Source organism: Corvus moneduloides, chromosome 3, assembly GCF_009650955.1.
Source record: "Corvus moneduloides isolate bCorMon1 chromosome 3, bCorMon1.pri, whole genome shotgun sequence".
Taxonomy (NCBI): Eukaryota; Metazoa; Chordata; class Aves; order Passeriformes; family Corvidae; genus Corvus; species Corvus moneduloides.
The window spans coordinates 41268496-41287452 of NC_045478.1; positions in this window are offsets into that span (position 1 = coordinate 41268496).

Sequence of the window (18957 nt, forward strand, 5' to 3'; positions counted from 1 at the left end):
TTTTACATAAATTTTCTCACTCTACATTCACAAGGAATTAATGAAGGAGTAATTTGCTCTATGTCAAAGTTACAGAAAATCTTTGGCATTTTTGGATCACTGACCATGTGAAAAACTTTGTGGCAGTTCATTTTTCATGTTTCTTGTATTCTCTGCTTGAAGACAGTGGATTGCTACTGATGGTGGTCCAAAATTTGTATTTTCCACATGAGAAAGAGACACAGCAAAGCCTGGCTTCAGAATTAAAAAAAAAATCATGCAAGTAGCAATCTGTAGTATGAGGATTTATGTCAGCTTGAATCAAAATTAGTGGTCTACAATGGGAGAATAATTTACCTGGCAGTTTGTCATCTGATGGTCTTTCTATATATTCCAATCTTCTGTGGTATTTGAGGGGTCCTTGTGGCCTTAAGGCTTATGTGATATCTGTCTTGTGGCTTCAGGATGGCTGGGAGACAGAGGAAAGATAATGGAAGAATCTGTATTCAGATGCATCATGAACTGCTGTTATTGCTAAGTCTTATTAGGAAGCTGAGCTCTCCTGAAAATTCAGTGATAACTCCAAAGTATATTTGGTGGAAAGTCCATGTTTTTCTCCTCCTCTGTTTAAGCTGTGTTCAGCATCTGTTCTTCCACAAGTCTCGCATTGCTTAGCAGAGCTCTGTTGACACAGACTGCATGCTTGGGGAAGGTTAGTAAGGGTTTCCTATGCTAAAGTAAACTCTGTGCTCTTGGTGCATACTCAGAGTGACATGGTCCTGAAGGATTTGATCACAAACTGTTTTGTCCAGATTACCCCTTCTGATTCTGTGCGAAGAATGGGAAACAGCTCCTTACAGATGAGCTTATCATGCTTTTGAGCTTATTTGGTTTTCTTTCCAGTGCTTAATATATACTTCCTGTACATTTTTCGACCACTGCTGAGGAAACAAAATTGCTAGCAATTATATTGTCTTTTTCTATGCCACTGATCATAGTACTTGATGTTTTTCATAAACATTAAATAACTTTTATCTAGCAGACTCATTTAAACAATATTTAGACTAACTTCAAGATTAAAAAAACCCACATTAAATATATTTTAAAACAAACAAACAATTTGAAAATCAGAGATAATTCAGACGATTTTCAATGCACTTAGGTATATCAAGTATTTATACGTTTTAAAAAAATCCTCTAAATGGCTTAAACATTAGTAGCTTTTATCATTTCTGAAAATCAGGCCTCACATTGTAAAACAATCTAGAAAATGAGGAAAGCAAGATGTATAAGTAACTGTGAAAGCTACCAGTTGTGGTGGCCTGTGAGCCTATGTTACAAGGAACAAAGAAAGTTCTGCTGGTGGGACAAGTCCTTAGTACCAAAAGAACCCCCTCACGTTAGGCTGACCAGAAAAGCTTCTCCCAGGATGCATTGTTCTGTTATGTTAATCTACCCCAGTTCTGCTTCCCTGGTTGGCCCTTGGCCCCTCCACCTCACTCCGTCACGTGTCCCATGCCTTGGAAGGTTCTCCCATCCCTGTTCTCCCCATTGGCCTTTGCCCCTCACCACTCCCCCAGAACTTCTCCATTGGTCCCCATCCCCTCGTCCCGCCTTTGTACCGCCCCCATGCCCTCATAGATTGATTCCTGGTGCTAGCCCTGCTCCCATACTTAAGCCTGAGTTTTCCATTTTTCTGGGTCTTGCCTCTAGAGCTCTTCACAGTGTAGAAGCAATAAACAGCTCCTGAGGAAATCTATGCAAGACCCTTCCTGCCTCTTTGCCGCCAACCCATATTACTGAAGCTATCCGTGCGTTTGTGCATGCATGCGTGTGTGAGCGTATATAGCTGATCCTGCTGAGCGGCTTCGCCTTGGAGGTGCCTTTTAGAGATCGCGACACCTCGCGCTCCGGCATAGAAACTACAGAGCAGAGATAGCAATAACCAGTTACCTGTCTTCTCTGGAAATGGGTCACCACAGAAAAATCAAAGATAGAGATAAAATCGGGCATAGAAATCAAATTAATTTTTTCTTCTCATGACAATACCCGTTCTTTGCTTGAAATTCCCTATAATATTCTATAAAATACTTTTTGCAGTAAGTAAGGAAAAACTCCAACATAAAAATAAAGTTCAATTAAAAAATGGATTCACTAGATTTTCTAATTCACATGTCACAGGTCCCTAAAGTTCATCCATTTGTAATTAAATTAAATCCTAGAAGTTCTATCAGACTACAGCATAACCCATCATTTTGAGCCATGCATTCCTGAAGGGCGTTTTATAATGGGCTGTTTTGCTTATTCTGTATAAATACTGGCATCAGTATCTCTAATATTAAAACATTTATTAAAATGTCATTTATCATTCAGCTGAACTTTTTTTTTTTTTAAGGCACTTGGATATCCTCTCTAGTGCATTTGATTTAAAGATGTTTATTCCTATGAGCCATTAGCATAAGTCTTGGTTACTAATGGGCTGGAAACTCTACTTCATCATCTTCTGCTTTACAAGAATATCAGCCAGAATCCCTTTAAGTACATACTAGGAACATTTATTAGAATCTTCTTGTCTCTGCATAATTTTAAATTTTTTTTAAATTATTTTTTAATTTTCTAACTCTAGTCTTAAACTGATAAGTTGTGGGGTTTTTTTATCCTTAATAGTCTTTAAAAATCTGTGGATTTACTGATCCCTGTAACAATTACCTGGAGTTTTTGAGTTTTAACCTCATATATCCATTTCCTATCTTTCACAATATTTTAATAATTAATAAAAATTATAAAATAGATATAAAATAATTAATAAAAAAATAAATAGTCTAATAACCTTTCAAGCGGGAACAATCTGTTTTCTATATGAATCATAATAGTTTTAACCAATGTAATGGTTACAGTCTTTATGGGGCTGTACTTTTTAAAATTTCTACCTTGTACTTTATAAAAGTTCCACTTGTTTTCAATCAAACTTTTTAGTTTCTTGTTTATTCTTGTTTTTCCAACCCTAACATCTTCGCTTCAGTCCTGGGAAATTATTCTCTTTGAACAACCACAAATATTTTGGTTGAGGATTTCCTCTGTTTAACTGTATATATTTCACAAAATACCAATTTTGAATGCAGTGATTCAATTAATCTTTACTAGTAACATGAAATCCCAGGAACACTTCCTAACTTTCTGCTACAAATTGTACAACAACAACTTTTATTTCAAAAAATCATTATTTACAATTTTTAGTTACTCCGATGTTTTATTACTGGCCTGTGTAGCACTTTCTGAATATCTGTTACATAATTCCCCCAATAAGACATTATTTTGTTTCCTGCTTCGAAGACTGCTGCTCCAGATACAACACTAGGAATTCCTCCTTTGGTTTTTTGATTTATAGCAAGCATTGACTAAATAACCTCCTGAATCTTCTGCTCTTTTTGCCCTTTTAATCAGTATGTCATTCTTAAAAATGTAATAGAAGATTTCAGTCTTCTAGCAATGTAAAATATTCCACCAATTTTCAGTTATGGCAGTGATAGCAATTTTCTCATAATTAATTGCGGTTTCTGCTGCTTGCACATTTCCTTGGCTCTAAGCAAAAATGAAAATTTCAACTAGGGTTAATTTCGCAACTTCCTGCCTCTGTTTGTCTCATTTTTTATTGCAGCTAAACTCCAGCTATGAATATTGGCTCTTGTAACTCAAGCCATTTCTTTTATATGGTCCTCTCATGAACCTGGACCCATTTTCAAAAAAACCAAAATCTTCAGCTTCACAGCATTAACACAGTGGTGTAACAGGACAGGCAGGCTCTTTAGAGTGCAATTCATCCCATCATAGATGTGATGCATAAAACAAGGAGATAAGTCCCACTTTGTTGGGGTCCCTCCCCCCCTGCCGTGGAGCCCTGGGAGAGGGGCCCTGGGGGAGAGGCACGGGGTTTCCCTGCCCCTGGTCACCTTTGTTTCCCATTGGTTGGTTTGTGTTCCCCTGTGTGGCCAAGGACCCTGGGGTCCCGTGACTGGGAGTTCCTGAGCAGAGCCCCGGCCATGTGGCTGGAGAAATAAACATCTCTGAAACATCTACCACGAATCTGTCCATATATACTTCCTTTCCACGGGACTCCTGGTTTGATATATGCTTGTTGCAGTATCCCCACTGCAACATAATGGTGGAGAATTGAGAGCAGAATGATCCCCGATCTCTAAGCGACTGATTTGTGTGAGTAAACCCTGGAAACTTTTGATTCCTCTTCTTGTTTTTGCTTTGCTATTCCATATCTGGACTCTGGAAGAATCGTGGGAAATGTGGCTCTCTGAGCCACAGAAAAAAATGTATCTAGAAGTTAAAGGAATCCTTGAACAACAAAACAATAAAATATTGGAACCGGGAGATCTAGAACTTTTTCTTAACTGGCTTTTCAAAAATTTCTTCTATATTTCTCAAGCCTTACTTTGTGATATTGAACCTCCTGGAACTAGTCAAGAGTGTTTTTGGCACGAGATCTTGTTGGAGATGAAGGATCAAACAGAACATGCATTAGTGATTGAACTCTTGCGTGGATCCTTCATGGTCAGTGAAGCTATTCAGGAGCATTTATATGGTCCTATTACCCCTAAAGCAAAGGATGGCCGTAGTCCCGCAGCCGAGCCCGCACGGCCGCCATCCCGGGAGCACATGACTGCAGCCGTGCCGGCGGAGGTGCCTGTGCTGGATGCGCCCGGCCCCCTCGGGAGCGCGCGCCTTATCGCGGACCCCATCCCTGTCTCGGGGTCCCCGGCCATGCGGCTGCGAGTGAGGGAGCGACGCCGCAGGCGCCATGGGTGCCGTGGGCCACGAGCAGCCAGGAACCGGGCATCGGCGTGGCAGGCCGCTCTGAGCACACGGCTCGGAGAGCCCTGTGGAGGGAGAAGCGGCGGTTTCCACAGCGACACGAGAAGCCGCGCAGCGCTGAGCCGGAACGGGGCCGCACTCAAAGCAGGGTGGAGTTTGCGGAGCGGAACCGCTCACAGGCCACGGAGCCAGCGGCGATGGCAACGCGGGGCTGCGCAGAGCCCAGACACGCGCTGGAGCAGCGCCGCTCGGAGAGCGCGGAGCAGCCGCAACGCGGGGGCCCGGCCGAGACGTCGGAGTCAGTGAGGCGGCGGCCACGCGGGACCAGCAGCCACGACGAACACGCAAGCATGTGATAGGAGGAGTTATAGCCACGAAAGTCACAGGAACTGTGAAATGGTACAATGTAAAAAACAACTATGGATTTATAACACGAGATGATACAGGGGAAGATTTATTCATCCATAGAACTGCCATTAAAAGGAATAACCCTAAAAATTACCTGCAAAGTGTAGGAGATGGCGAAGTTGTACAATTTGATGTAGTGCAAGGAAAGAAAGGTTTACAAGCAGCAAATGTTACTGGGCCTGGGGGTATTCCAGTCAAAGGCAGCCGTTATGCACAAAATTATAAACAATATCCATCCCAGCAATTTCCCTACCCACAGCCTACTTCCCCCTTTTACCCTATACCCAATATGAACCCCTTCCTAAGTTTACCCTATCCCCAGTTTATTCCTAATCCGTTTTTCACCCCATGGCTTCCCTATACAATTCCAGTTCCCTGCATTTCCTCTCCGATGCCGAGGGGGGGATGAAAAGGGGGAGGGAAGAAATTAAACCCTCTCCTGCCTCAGTTTCCCCACAAAGCATGCCTGGAGAGTCCTGTCTCCCTTCTGTCAGCCTTAAGATGTTCCACAGAATCTGTTTGGACATTTAAAGACTCAGGAGGGTGGCTTGTTTTGTCTTGAAACTGTTCTTGTTATGTTTATCCAGTTGTTTTCATTCTCCTTTTATTAAAATAAAACGGGTGAGATGTTGGGGTTCCTCCCCCCCTGCCGTGGAGCCCTGGGAGAGGGGCCCTGGGGGGAGGCACGGGGTTTCCCTGCCCCTGGTCACCTTTGTTTCCCATTGGTTGGTTTGTGTTCCCCTGTGTGGTCAAGGACCCTGGGGTCCCGTGACTGGGAGTTCCCGAGCAGAGCCCCGGCCATGTGGCTGGAGAAATAAACATCTCTGAAACATCTACCACGAATCTGTCCATATATACTTCCTTTCCACGGGACTCCTGGTTTGATATATGCGTGTTGCAGTATCCCCACTGCAACACCACTTTAGAAATGTCTGTATTTCTATTAGATGGAGAGATGTTACAAACCATGAAGCATACATTTGCTATCTCCTTTCTAAATTATTAAATTTGGCCATCTTGAATCTCACATTTGAAGATGAACTTCGCCCTTTTTTCCATTTTACTCCTGTGAATTTTGCCTGAACAGCAGAGGTATCAAAAGTTATGGACTTCTGAGGCATTGCAAGTTGGGATTTATGTCTTTAGAATATAAACATTTTTCAATTTATACTTTCAAGGATGATTTTTTTTTTGTTTGAAATAGATTTCCAGGAGAACAGACTATCTTTTCTCAGCAGAGCTTAATTTTAAATGAGCAAAATAATTAGATGATCTAATCTTTTTAATTTTTTATAATTGCATTCTTTAATAGCCAACAATATTCATAACAAAACAACAGATATGATGAAAATCTGTTTATTTCTTCTGTAATTCTTAGAACAAAATATTTGCATATTTTTTTATGTTGCAAATACAGTTCCAGTTTAGGTAAGGAACAAAACACAGAAAATATTAAAATTATGCTATTAAAACCTGTTTAACAGTTTTCTGAAGAATAGGAATGAAGAGTTAAGTTTAGAGGTCAAATAAATATCTCCTGGAAATTGCATCCCAGCAGGGGCTTATTTTTAACAGCTTTTCCCTACAATTTTCCTTTTTCAACTTGGGATATGCATGTGTTCCTAAACTTAGAGCATTATATTCTCATAAGAATCATTATGTTCTGTTTTAGATTATTGGTTGTATAATAAATAAATATGTATATAAATTTATAATATTACATTTTATCCCACTGATTACTGGCAGCTTTGCCCAAGTTATTATGTCCAATATGAGCTTGTAGAATTGAAGACTCTGTCTAGCCTAAAACATGTATTGAGACTCAAAGATAAAATGTGTAGTGTTAAATCCAAGGTAGTTATCAAGAAATCCTGCTGGGAATTTGACGCAAAGTGGTAATGAATCTAGAAGCAATTGTCACAGTATCTTGCACTTAAGGGCTGGGTATATTGTATTTCTATACCATCTGTATATTCTTTCGAGTATCAACTAATCTGGCTTCACAAAGGCACTTTTATATATGCAACACTATTTTATATGCATATTTTCAGTCAGCAGTGCTAGGTTCAACGATAGCCAAAATTCCAGTCTCTGTTCCTGTTCATTGTTCATGTCATTAGCCACTCCTTATATTCACCTGAAGAACAACTTGTGTGGATGTGCACTAGAATGGGGAACTGATCCTGCTGGAAAAAAATGTTTTTAATTTTAATGTTCTACTTTTTAAATGCATCAGTTACACATTTTGATCACCATAAGTCCTCACAAGTAAAAGCCTAGTATTAAGACAGAAAGGAGTCTTAGTGTGGGATAGGAAATCGATTATGAATTGCTGAACTTAGTTTCAACAATGTTATTGTGGAATACTTAATATGGCCAGAGTGGTTTATCAGGCCTGTTGAAAAGCAAACAAGACATTGTGATAGATTATGGAGCAAATAGGAGTGCAAGAGAGATGCTGGCAGGACAGATGGGGAAAGAAAAGGATGAGGAAAAAAATGCACGCAAATGGTTGACTTGAAAAGCTGAACATGATTCAACCATGTGTGCTTTCAGCCCAGGAAGCCAACCATATCCTGGGATACATAATAACGCGGTTGCCAGTAGGCTGAGGGAGGTAATTCTATGTTTCTGCTCTGGTGAGGACCCACCTGGAATACCATCTCCAGCTCTGGATTCCTCAGCACAGGGAAATTATGGACCTGTTAGAGCAGGTCCGCAGAAGGGCTGAAGCACCTATCCTATGATGAAAGGCTGAGAGAGTTGGGGTTGTTCATCCTGGAGAAGAGGAGGGTCTGAGGAGACCTTATAGAGACCTCCCAGTACATAAATGGGGGCCTACAAGAAGGATAGGAAATAATTTTTAGCAGGGCCTGTTGTGATAGGACAATTGTTAAAGGTTTTAAATTAAAGGAGAGAAGACTCAGAATAGATAGACAGAAGAAATTTTTTTGACCATGAGCATGGTGAAACGCTGGAACAGGTCACTCAGAGAAATGGCAGATGCCTCATCCCTGGAAGTGTTCAAGGTTGTGTTGGATGAGGCTCTGAGCGACCTGATCTAATGGAATACGGCTCTGCTTATTGCAGGGGGTTGGACTAGATGACATTTAAATGTCTCCACCAACTCAAACCAAGATTCTAGGATCCTAAGATTCTCAGTTAGTGATGCTTAATAATGTTTTGCACAGCTCAAATATTTCTGCATGATTTCCTCCCTTCCTTCCTCTTCCCAAAAGTTCTAGATGGAGAAACCATGAAGACATGTGTCTGAAGCCCCCTGAATAAAAAAAACCCCTGCTCCCTGCATTCTTGTGTGCAAACTCAAATTACTAGGTATTATACACGTGAGTCCTGTTCCTTGCTTCCCCAACCAGATTTTAAAATAAATTAAAACTTAAAAACCAAGTCCTTTTTCTTGTGAGTCACTACAAGATATATGATCTGTGATTTCAGGAAGAACTTTTGCCAAAAACCTATAAACGAAAAAGGAAAACTGACTTTGAAGGTAGAAATGTTTGAAACCTGCTTCATTGCTGGAGTGTTTGTTTTGAACAATTCTGTGAGCATGTGTACATATGCATTTGTGTGTAGGAGACAAACTTTTCCCTGTGTACTGGCACATAAAGTATTGCTAAAGCTTTGTGTGCTTCATAACTCAGTGTTCAGAGTACACAATTTATACACGAGACGCTCATTTCATCCTTGCTCCTTGCATTTCATTTCCTGAGGCTTCAATGAATGTAAAAACAAGAAAACTGCTTCACAGCCAGGGGCTGTAATCATGTCAGTTTTTATAAGCAAAGTAAGGTTGGGGCTCTTCAATGGTGGCTGGAAGAATGTGAGAGAGAAAAAGGGCAGTAGAGCATATTCATTATCGTACCTAGAGCTGCCAACACTATTTAATTTTGTAGATATTTCTACCATATCTCAAATTTATAACCTTAGAATTATAAGTTTTATAAAATTAAAGGCCAGCACTATCCAGGCGAGAATAGTTTTTGGGATTTATTCATGTAAAGTCCATTGCCAGATAAACATTGCTTTCTTTCTTTCATATGTCTCATGTAATATTTTACTTAATGATTAAATTATGTATGAAGCAGTATTAAATGTATGTGTGTTTGAGATTCAACCTAAATTCTTAGTGCAAGTTTCAGTTTTGTACTAATTTATGTACAGCTATAATTTCTAATCTGCCTATTGAGCATTTTTGGTAGGATATATTTGGATATATTATCCATTTCACATAAAGGGAAATCAAATTTGGAAGATGTGCCAGTTTGGCCAAATTTAGAAATATGTCCTCTGAGAGAAGGCACAAACACCCCTCCCCCACCAGGTTCGGGGAAAATAAATTTTCCTCAAAGGAAAGTGAAAGACATAAAAACTATTTATTTAACAAACACACAGGGAACGGAAAATAATGCTAAATAATAAAATCTCTCACTGTGGAGAAAAAGCTGGGAAAGTGTTCGAGTCCTCCCTTTGGTCTCCTTGGAGCTGGGGCTTGGCCCAGGGCCAGGCCCTCTGTGCTCAGTGGAAAAGTCTCCCGATGTGTTCCCGATATTGAAGCAGTCCAGTGGAAAAGGGGAAAATCCGAAATTCCAGGGAAAGGGAAAATTCAACTCTCAGTCTCTCACCGGAGAAAAAGAAGCTGAACAACTGGCCGAAAAACTGTCCTGGGTGCAGCAAGCCGGGTGCTTCCTCCCTCCCCCACCGCAGCTGGGAAAAAAAATTACTATCTCTGTGTGACCTTGAACAAGCTGCAAACTGCTTTGAAAAAGTTTTGCTCAGTTTTTCCTTCCCCCTCTCAGGCTCAGTTTAAAGGCATAGAAAGGCACAAGAATTAATTTCTGGGCATAGGGCAGCGATATGGGATACACATCATAAGATCTTCTCCAAGACAGAAGAAGTCACTTCATATGGTCATTTTGCTAGTGCTAGTCAGAGGTAGTAGGTAGGCATGAAATGCCCTGGAAACCATTTTTCAGGATCAAAAGAAGTGTAATCCCGCAGCCCCATGACCTTTCAGATGCATGCATGGCAGAGGCTTGTGAAGGCAAGTGCGAAATGGTATGTGCATTAGTATGTCCTGGACACTGCTCAAAGTATCCACGGCAGCATAAAAACCTGCAGAAGGCTGCCTTTTTTTTTTCTTCCCAGTATTTTCCAGGGGACCACGGTATTTTAAAAATAACAATATTACAGCACTAATTAGGACTGGGAAGGCATGAATGATGCTAGTGCCTGTATTTATGGTTACCAGCTGTCTTTGGTACCCATCATGGACAGATGTTTTAGTAGGGCCTGTAACAGTAGGACAAAGGTGTAATGATTTTAAACCAAAAAAAGGGTAGATTCACACAAGATAGAAGGAAGACACTATTTACGATGAGGGTGTCGAAACACTGGGACATGTTTCTCAGAGAGGTGGCAGATGGCACATCTGCCAGAAAAATCCCAAATGCCTGGAAACATTTGAGGTCATGTTGGATGAGGTTCTGAGCCACCTGATGTAGTTGAAGATGTCCCTGCTCATTGCAGAGGTCTTGGAGTAGATGACTCTTTAAAGATCCCCTCCAACCCAAACTATTCTATGAATCTATTAGGAAGCTAAATGAGCTCTCACCTGGGTGTACCAGGACTGCTTCTCTGGTCAGACACCTGGACCCACTGGACACCACATGCCTCCAGCCTTTCTGAGGTAAGCATGTTGGAATTCATGAGAAGGGGTATGCAGTACACAATACAGTGTGCATGATGATGCTGTATTCTTAAAGCAATGCAATTCCATGACATTGTGTGCCCTTCTTTTACTTGCTAGATAGAGCTGCACGTTAGACAGATTTGCATGATGTTGTAATGATAGGCCCTTTGTTTCTGAACTTATGCAAAATAGCAAGCTGCAGCTTAGTTCCACATGATTTGAATTTCACAATTCAAATGTACATTACTTTCATACAATTTATGCATTCAGTTGGTAAAGGAGAGCATTGAGACAATATGGCACCTTTACACTACCATATTGGCAGTTATCATTTAATCATGTTAATGACTGATTTCCTTTAAAGATTAATTGAGTCCAGTTGTTTTAAGGTATCTCATCTCAAAGTGTCTCCTACTGGTGTCTGCTGCAGTTGTGTAATGTGTTGGTTAACTTAGATGATTTGAGGAAAACAGGATAATTGGGCTGGAAAATAATAAAATTTTAGATGAACTAATAAATTTTGCAAAGCAACTGCCCAGATGGACTAATCTGAAACTGCCAAAACATTAAAGAGGAAATAGTAAATTTTATTTAAGCTACAGTTCACCCAAGGGATTCTAACACTAATATTTAATGCTGATGAAAATCACAGTCACAGGGTACATTCAAACTCAGTGGCAAAGCAGGCCATAGGTACCTCAGTCCCCCTGTGAAGGCCTTCTTTGCTCAATGTATGGGAGAACTGTGTGTGTGTCTCATTTGAAGCACTTGCAAGAAACAGTTGCAGGTCAGCAGACTCTGGGCAGACTTGGCAGAACCTCGGCCTAACAACAGTGTTGACCTTTCTGTGCTTGAACATATCAAAATGCATACTCAAATGCCTCCAGAAGGTCATACCTGCCAGGGGATGAGTCAAGCCACCTATCAAAAATGACTCACTATACATGGATACTAGAGAACAAGCAGGGCCTGAGTCTGTAGCCTAGGGGATAGATGACTCAACCGAAAATAGCCTTGTTCCTTTCTAGATCTTGCTCCAGAGTCCTACTTGTTCTGCTTTTGGCATCTGATGTGGAAGCACTTGCATCATATTTTTGTATTTGCTCTTTTTAGCTAGTACACTGGTAGAATATATTTAAAAATAAAAGGCAAAATTGAATTCTTCAAGATTTTAAAAGATCTCAAAAGATACCACTGCCCAGCATGCATAGGAAAGCCTCTTGGTTTATATGGGGAATTTTTGGGCTTGTGGCTGGGTTTTTTGCTTTTTGGGAGTTTTTTTCCTCCTTCAGAACTGTAAGAGCATTTTTACATTTTCTCTTTGATTTTGTTTGCCAAGTCTTGTGCTACTAATCCACTCAGAACAAGTAGTACAAGGGTTTATTGAAAAATAAAACCTGCAGAAAGTGAGAACACCACATTCCATTGCTCTAGTCCCTTAATATGCTATCCAGTTAAACTTTCTTATGGAGATCAACCAAAGTAGCCAGATTCAACAACTGGTGTAGTTACAGTGTGTCTCCGATTGCATGGGATCTTCTCTTATTTTTTTGGCTATGTGGAGAGAATGTGTGAAATGCAATGCAGTTAATATCAGAAATATCTCTGCCTGCAACAAATTACCAATTTACAAAGGAGCTCCTTTATGCTTCAATATGAGACAGAAATCTTTGTTTCAACTTTTAGCAGTTACTGATCTTTGTTTGAATACATGAAAAAAAAAAAAAAATCACAGCCTAAAAATAGCCCCAAGGAAAAAGCAACAAGGAAGTCCATTAATATGGAGTGTCTTCACTGATGATTAAATACAGTGTGCTAAATTTTAGTTTTGATATAATTCCATTTACTTCAGTGGATATACCAGGGCCTAAGTCTAGAATTATCATGGCTACTGGTTAAGTATTCATTCATGTAGTTTTTACATATAGCTTTTTTATTTTTATTAAAAGAAAATCAAAATTTTAAACTTGTATCAAGAAAGTGTTTCAAATGGAAACATGGTATAAAAAATAAGCAATTTACTTTATCTTTACCAGGTAGGCAGATATGAACTGCTACTTCTAAATAGTAGATGAAAAAATATGGTCTGAAATACTGACATCAGCTTACACAACATTTTTGTGCAATCTGGGTATAAACTCTGACTCTCAAATACAAACTTCTGCTCATAAATCACAGACCACACTTGCATTTTGTTTTTTTGGTGCTTTAGTATTTTTCTTATTTTTAAATGCTACCATATTTCAAGGGTCTGTGACTGCATGATTTAAACATATATAAAATATAGTTTGGAATGTGTAATATGATCTTACATTTCTTAGCACATTTTGGAGACTGAGTGATTTATATTCCTACTGTTTCAAGAATACTGTGATAACACGTTGGCATATAATGTTGAGCTTAGATGAAACTAAAGCCTACATCTATACTCATAAATCAGGTAGTGCCCAGGAATTTTCAGAAGCATCAGGAAAAGATTGTCTGTATGAAAAAAATTGTTACTAATCCTTTGCGCGTGCCATTTAGCAAACTCTTGGACAATTCCCAATCACAGTTCAAGATGTAAAACATGTTAGAAACTGTTCCTGCTATGGAGTTTTCAAGCTTCATAATGTTCATGGACACCTTTTAATCTCTTCTATAGAACAGCTGCTTTTCTTGACCCAAAATTGTGATCCAGAATATGCACACCATCTATACTCCGGAGTTTGGATTTTTAAAAATTTCTATCACTGAGGACATTTCAGGTTTCAGGACATCTACTTCTACTTAGAAATCACTTTGTTCATGGTGTGAAGATGACTCATAGAGTTCTGAGGAGACAAATACTTTACAATTATTTTTCTTGTTTTTCTTTACTCTCAAGTAATTTTAAAAGTTGAGACAATGGGTAATAAATTTTTTTCCCTTTTTGTCTTCCATAAACACAATTTTTTTGTGTTGTCTTTATTTTGAGTGAAAAGAGTGTCTTGAATACTTCCTAAAAGCTACATTTGGAAACCAAATTATTGAGTGCTTACTTGCATAAGCACTCCCATGACAGGTCAAAGAAATCAACCTGTTAGTTAGTCAAGTGCTGCATGTTAAGTGACTACAAGGAGACTTCACTATATGATTAAATGATCCTTTAGAAGCCTAATTTTGTTAAGGGAATGAGAGTAATATCTTATTGTATTAAGGAATTATATATAGTAGTTAACCTACCAGACAAATTAAAAAGTTAGTTAGCATTTACCTTTTCTCTGTAAAGAAAATATACCAGAAATCATCTTTTCTGTAACAGTTGTTAAAGTCACATATTGGGGAAGGCAGTGGTGGCTGGATTTAAGTACAATTCTAATCAAATCATCACCATGTGTATTGTTTCCATGTACTTTTAGTAACAAATGAAGTTTTGTTTGTGCTAACCTCCCTGGTAACCACCAGGAGTAAATGTGTTGAATGCCACGTAAAACACTTGTGTACTTCTTCAATCCTATTTTCTTCAGAGAAAGCACAAGAGAAGGCAGCATTTTTGCCTGTTGAAGAAAACTGACAATTTACGTGTAAGAAAAATGAGAACTGGCTTTAATTTCTGACACCAGGATGTTATCTGATAATTCTGAGGAATCAAATTTGTCAAGTGATAAGAGACACCTTTTTTGTGTAGTAAATTGTCAGGTTATGTAGGTCTACACTGAAAACAAATTGGTGGATGCAACATTTAAAAGCGTACTAGTGATTTCCAGCAATTTGAAGTTAACAGAGTATTTGTTGATAGATTTTTCCTTTAAAATCTCAATACTTATGTTGGCACACAGGTTGTGGTGATTATGGACCATCCATCAGTAAACATTTTTTTTTTGATCCTGATTCCACCTAGAGAGAAGCACTACCTGGCTTCTTCAAGTCCCTCAAAATATTACAATTCCTTTAACTCTTTATTTCAGTGATGTAAACATTATAAGCTAACATTGATATTACCATGGGTTCTGTTTAGTAGATTGACTATTCTAAAAGGTATCGCAAAAATGTGCATGTATATCTATAATCTAGCTAAAATAAATTAATGTTTTTGAAGGGTAGTAAAAGTCTTAACCTTGATTCAGCATTACAGAAACCAGGTTTGAAAGTGATGGTTTTCCTTTTCCTCCTATTATGCACTAATCTGTCAATTTCGGTCAGCAGAATCTTGATGTGGCACTGTGTGAAAATACATATTTCTCACTTTTTTGTGGCACCAGCATTGAAGTTTAGCTTTTTTTTTTTTTGCATGTAAAACTCTTCACACAGATCCGTGGGGAACTGTGCAGTCATAACCAGACATGATCCATGATACTTTAGGAAAATAAACAATATTAGCAGAGTCAATAAATAAAATTGTTCCACATCCTAGTCTTTTACAATGGCTACTCAGTGATGTTTTGTAATATGTTGACTAGCTATCCTACTGATTAAAGACAGGCAGGCTAGTCAAGAAAAGAAAAGCACATCATTTTCGTACTTGCAGCTGCTGATGTATAAGGGTTTATAGTATGCATTTGTCTGAAGAAATGTTTGTAAATTCTGCAATTTTTGCCTTATCTGCAGAAAGACAGTATTTTTTTAGCTTAAATGAAAAACAAAAATCCTACTGATACCTTTTTTTTTTGGTCAGTCTATTCTGTTTTAAAATTACATTTCATATCTTGGCCATAAAAAAGGAACTAAAAGCAATGCCTGTAACAGATCAAGGCCAGCAATTTCCCAGCTCTTGGAAAGGAAATTATGCCTTGTGCTGGGCCTGTTTTTCTCTAGCAGTGATATTTCAACTCAGATCATCACAAGTAACTGAAGATTTATTTTCTAACATTACTGTTCTTCCCTTTGTTTGGCTGCATTTTGGTTTGTCCTGGGGACTCAGGCTCAAACTTCAATAACAACTACAGCACCCACAACTGTTCATTTCAGCTTCTTTCTCCTACAAGAACAATGAAATCCTCAATGTTGAATACTATTTAAAAACTGTTAACAGAAATTTTCCTTAGAAACGGAAAGGACACAGGATCTTGGGATAAAGGATGATATCATAGGTCTAGACCTGAAAATCACTCCCCTTCCACTGTTTGGTGTAGCACAATAGAAAAACCCTGCCAACTGCACTGACTGAACTCCATCCAAATGACCACTCTTCATATAGATACAACTTTTAGGTTTATGCTTTCTAAAACTATTTTTTAAAAAGTCTCTTTTCTAAATATTGAAAAAGCCAGAAGTATCATAAACTAAACCTGAAAGGTTTATGTCGTGCCTTTGAGGTCACTCTCCTTGTCTTTGCCCACACAAATACGTGCCTATGTCTATGTATGCATCTGTGTAATATGTCATATGCAATATGAGTAATATTTTCTGCTAGGATGTGAGATCAAAGCACGAATGGCAGCTATGCCTTCCTCTGGAAATTAACCTACAGCAATTTTAAAGATTCACTAATACTGTGTAATAATAGTTATATTCCCCTAGCTCAAGCTGCTGAGGTGAGTATTCTTGGATTACATGGTCATGCCATCTGTTCTCTATGGTATCAGTAGCAGTTTAGAGAAGTAAGTCTGTGTATGTTAGAATTGGCCTTAAAGCATTATAAACTGTTGGTGGTGTATTTTGACTCGTACACAATCCCTAGTGGCATGATGTTGGTAATATATAGCATTGTATTCGCAAGAACTGGATTGTAACTGCTGAAACAGAAGAGTTCAGTCAGAAGAGCCCTAATGAAAATTGATTGTAAAGACTGGGGGGTAGAGATATAGTATATCTATTCAGCAGGAAACCTAGCTGTAGTCATTTTTTTCCCCCTTTTTTCATGCAACTTATAGGCCAGAAACAAAGATAAACCCAGATCTCTGGATCCAGAGGAAAACTAATACTCTATTTAGTGTGCCAAATTTTCTGCTGGTGTATCTTGATATATCTCAATTGACTTTAATAGAGGTCAGCCATTTTTCACCAGCCAGGAATTTTGTCTATTGTAGCAGGAAATGTCCTCACTGAATTTGCTGTATGCTTTCATTTTTATTCTTTTCTATTACTGGAATTGACATATACTTTTATGAAAATCTAGGGAAAGTTTTGAGGTAAAAGGATGTCAGCTTTCTGATTAGTTGCATGAAAGAGAGAAATTTCCTTTAAAATAATTTTTTTTTATATCTGAGATACATGTTAAAAGAAAATTGCAAGGTGGGTAGTGTTTTTAAAGAATTTTAAGTGATGTAGCTCTGAATACTCTTGAATTCTGCTCTTTCCTTTGAAATAAATGACAAAGTTTATTTACCCGTCTCAAGCAGAAGCGTGGCAATGTCTTTAATGTCTAGATACATTGCTTGTGATTATCTAGGTGATGCTGCACTTTGTTCTTCTGTAATAAAGCCACATAATAGTAAATCCCTGACCAGATAAAAAACAAAGAAGTACAGAGTACACTGTACCACTGTTAAGATTACTGAACCATCCTTTAGAAATAGACTCCTTAGTATATATAAATTCTGTGTAATGTGCAAAAGCCATCAAGGAGGTTGAATTGATTCGAATTGCTATAAAGTTATGCCCTTTTTTATACCTACATGGAATTGTCTACTTTTTTTGACTTTCATAAATTTTAAAGAGAAGAAATACTTGAATATCCTGGTAGGTAGAAGAACATATTCCTGAGTAGGCGTGCAGTACATGTATAAGAAAGACCTCTAGCAGTGGAGTGCTGATAAGAGGCCAAATATACTCCTGTAGGTGTGGTGGGCTGAATCAATAGAACAAGAGAAGACAATTGGAGTGAGGGCATCGAGAGTTTTGAAAATATGAAAAAAAAGAGCAATTTTGCATTGTATTTCCAGAAGGAGAAAAAAATGGGATGATTATGTACCTATCCACTAAATTTTGTGTATTTATTTGTGGAAAATAGATTGTTTCTGGCTCTTGATTTAGCTGACAAAATACTCAATAGGTGAACTTTTTTTTTCTATGTTCAGCACTGAGTTTTCACTTAAGGTGGGAGTATTTACAGAGTTTCTGAATCTTGTCAAGTCTGGATTGCATTTTGTGCTGAAGAATGGTGTGAAACATCCAAAGGTTTTTAAAGTAAACAGTCAAAGGAGAAAAAAACAATTCATTCAATTCATTAGGGTATCTACACAGTTTCGGCAATTCTCAGTCAGCAGCTGAAAGTGAAGTTTCAAGATCATTGTTTTTGACACAAATGCTCTTCAATTACTATTTGTTTGTTTTCACTGCTTGAAGATCTTTCCAGGTTTTCAGCTGGAAATAGTGGGGAATTGTTGCATAACTAGAAATGAAGGCCTTCTTGGATGACTAGCTTTCCTCAGATGTTAAAAGACCTCCCTCAGATGAGGGAAGATGTACTTTCATCTCACTTGTAATTGGATGTCCAAAAAGTTTAATCTGAAAGTGTGAATGTTTTTAAAATTTAAAACTTAGAAAGACAAAGCACGTAAGTAACTCTCAAACCCTGCCACTTTGAGCAAAAGGAGGTAAAAGCTACTGAAACTGAACAGGAGTACAGATATCTTGTTATTCTGAAACTAAAAAACGGTGATTACCTTCTACTGCTATATGGGAAACTCAAGTTTGTTGTGGAGGATGATAAAGGAAGTAAAAAAGACTTGTAAAGTCTAAGACAGAAGTTCAGAGGAGAATTTGTGCTGACATGATCAAGGCTAAAATAATGACACCTCTGTATCATAAAATTGTGTGGTGGAAAAGAAAAAGAATTATTAGTGACTGAGCAGTAGATTTTGTCTTACCAGGAAATAATTACTAATGGGAGGGAAGAGATTAGAGGTTATTTACTGTCAGATTGTCTGGCATTCTTTTTCATGTAAACAGTCAACTTTAGCATCTGAATCAAATTTTAAAAAGAACCTTGTTTTGCAGAGTTAAATTTATTGAAGTTATTGGTTAAATTCAGGGTTGTTTTGGAAACGTATACAAGCTAGGTATGGTTTTCTGTACACATGTTGTAATACTTAATGACAGCTAAGCGTCATGGTGAGTGGCATGTCAGAAAA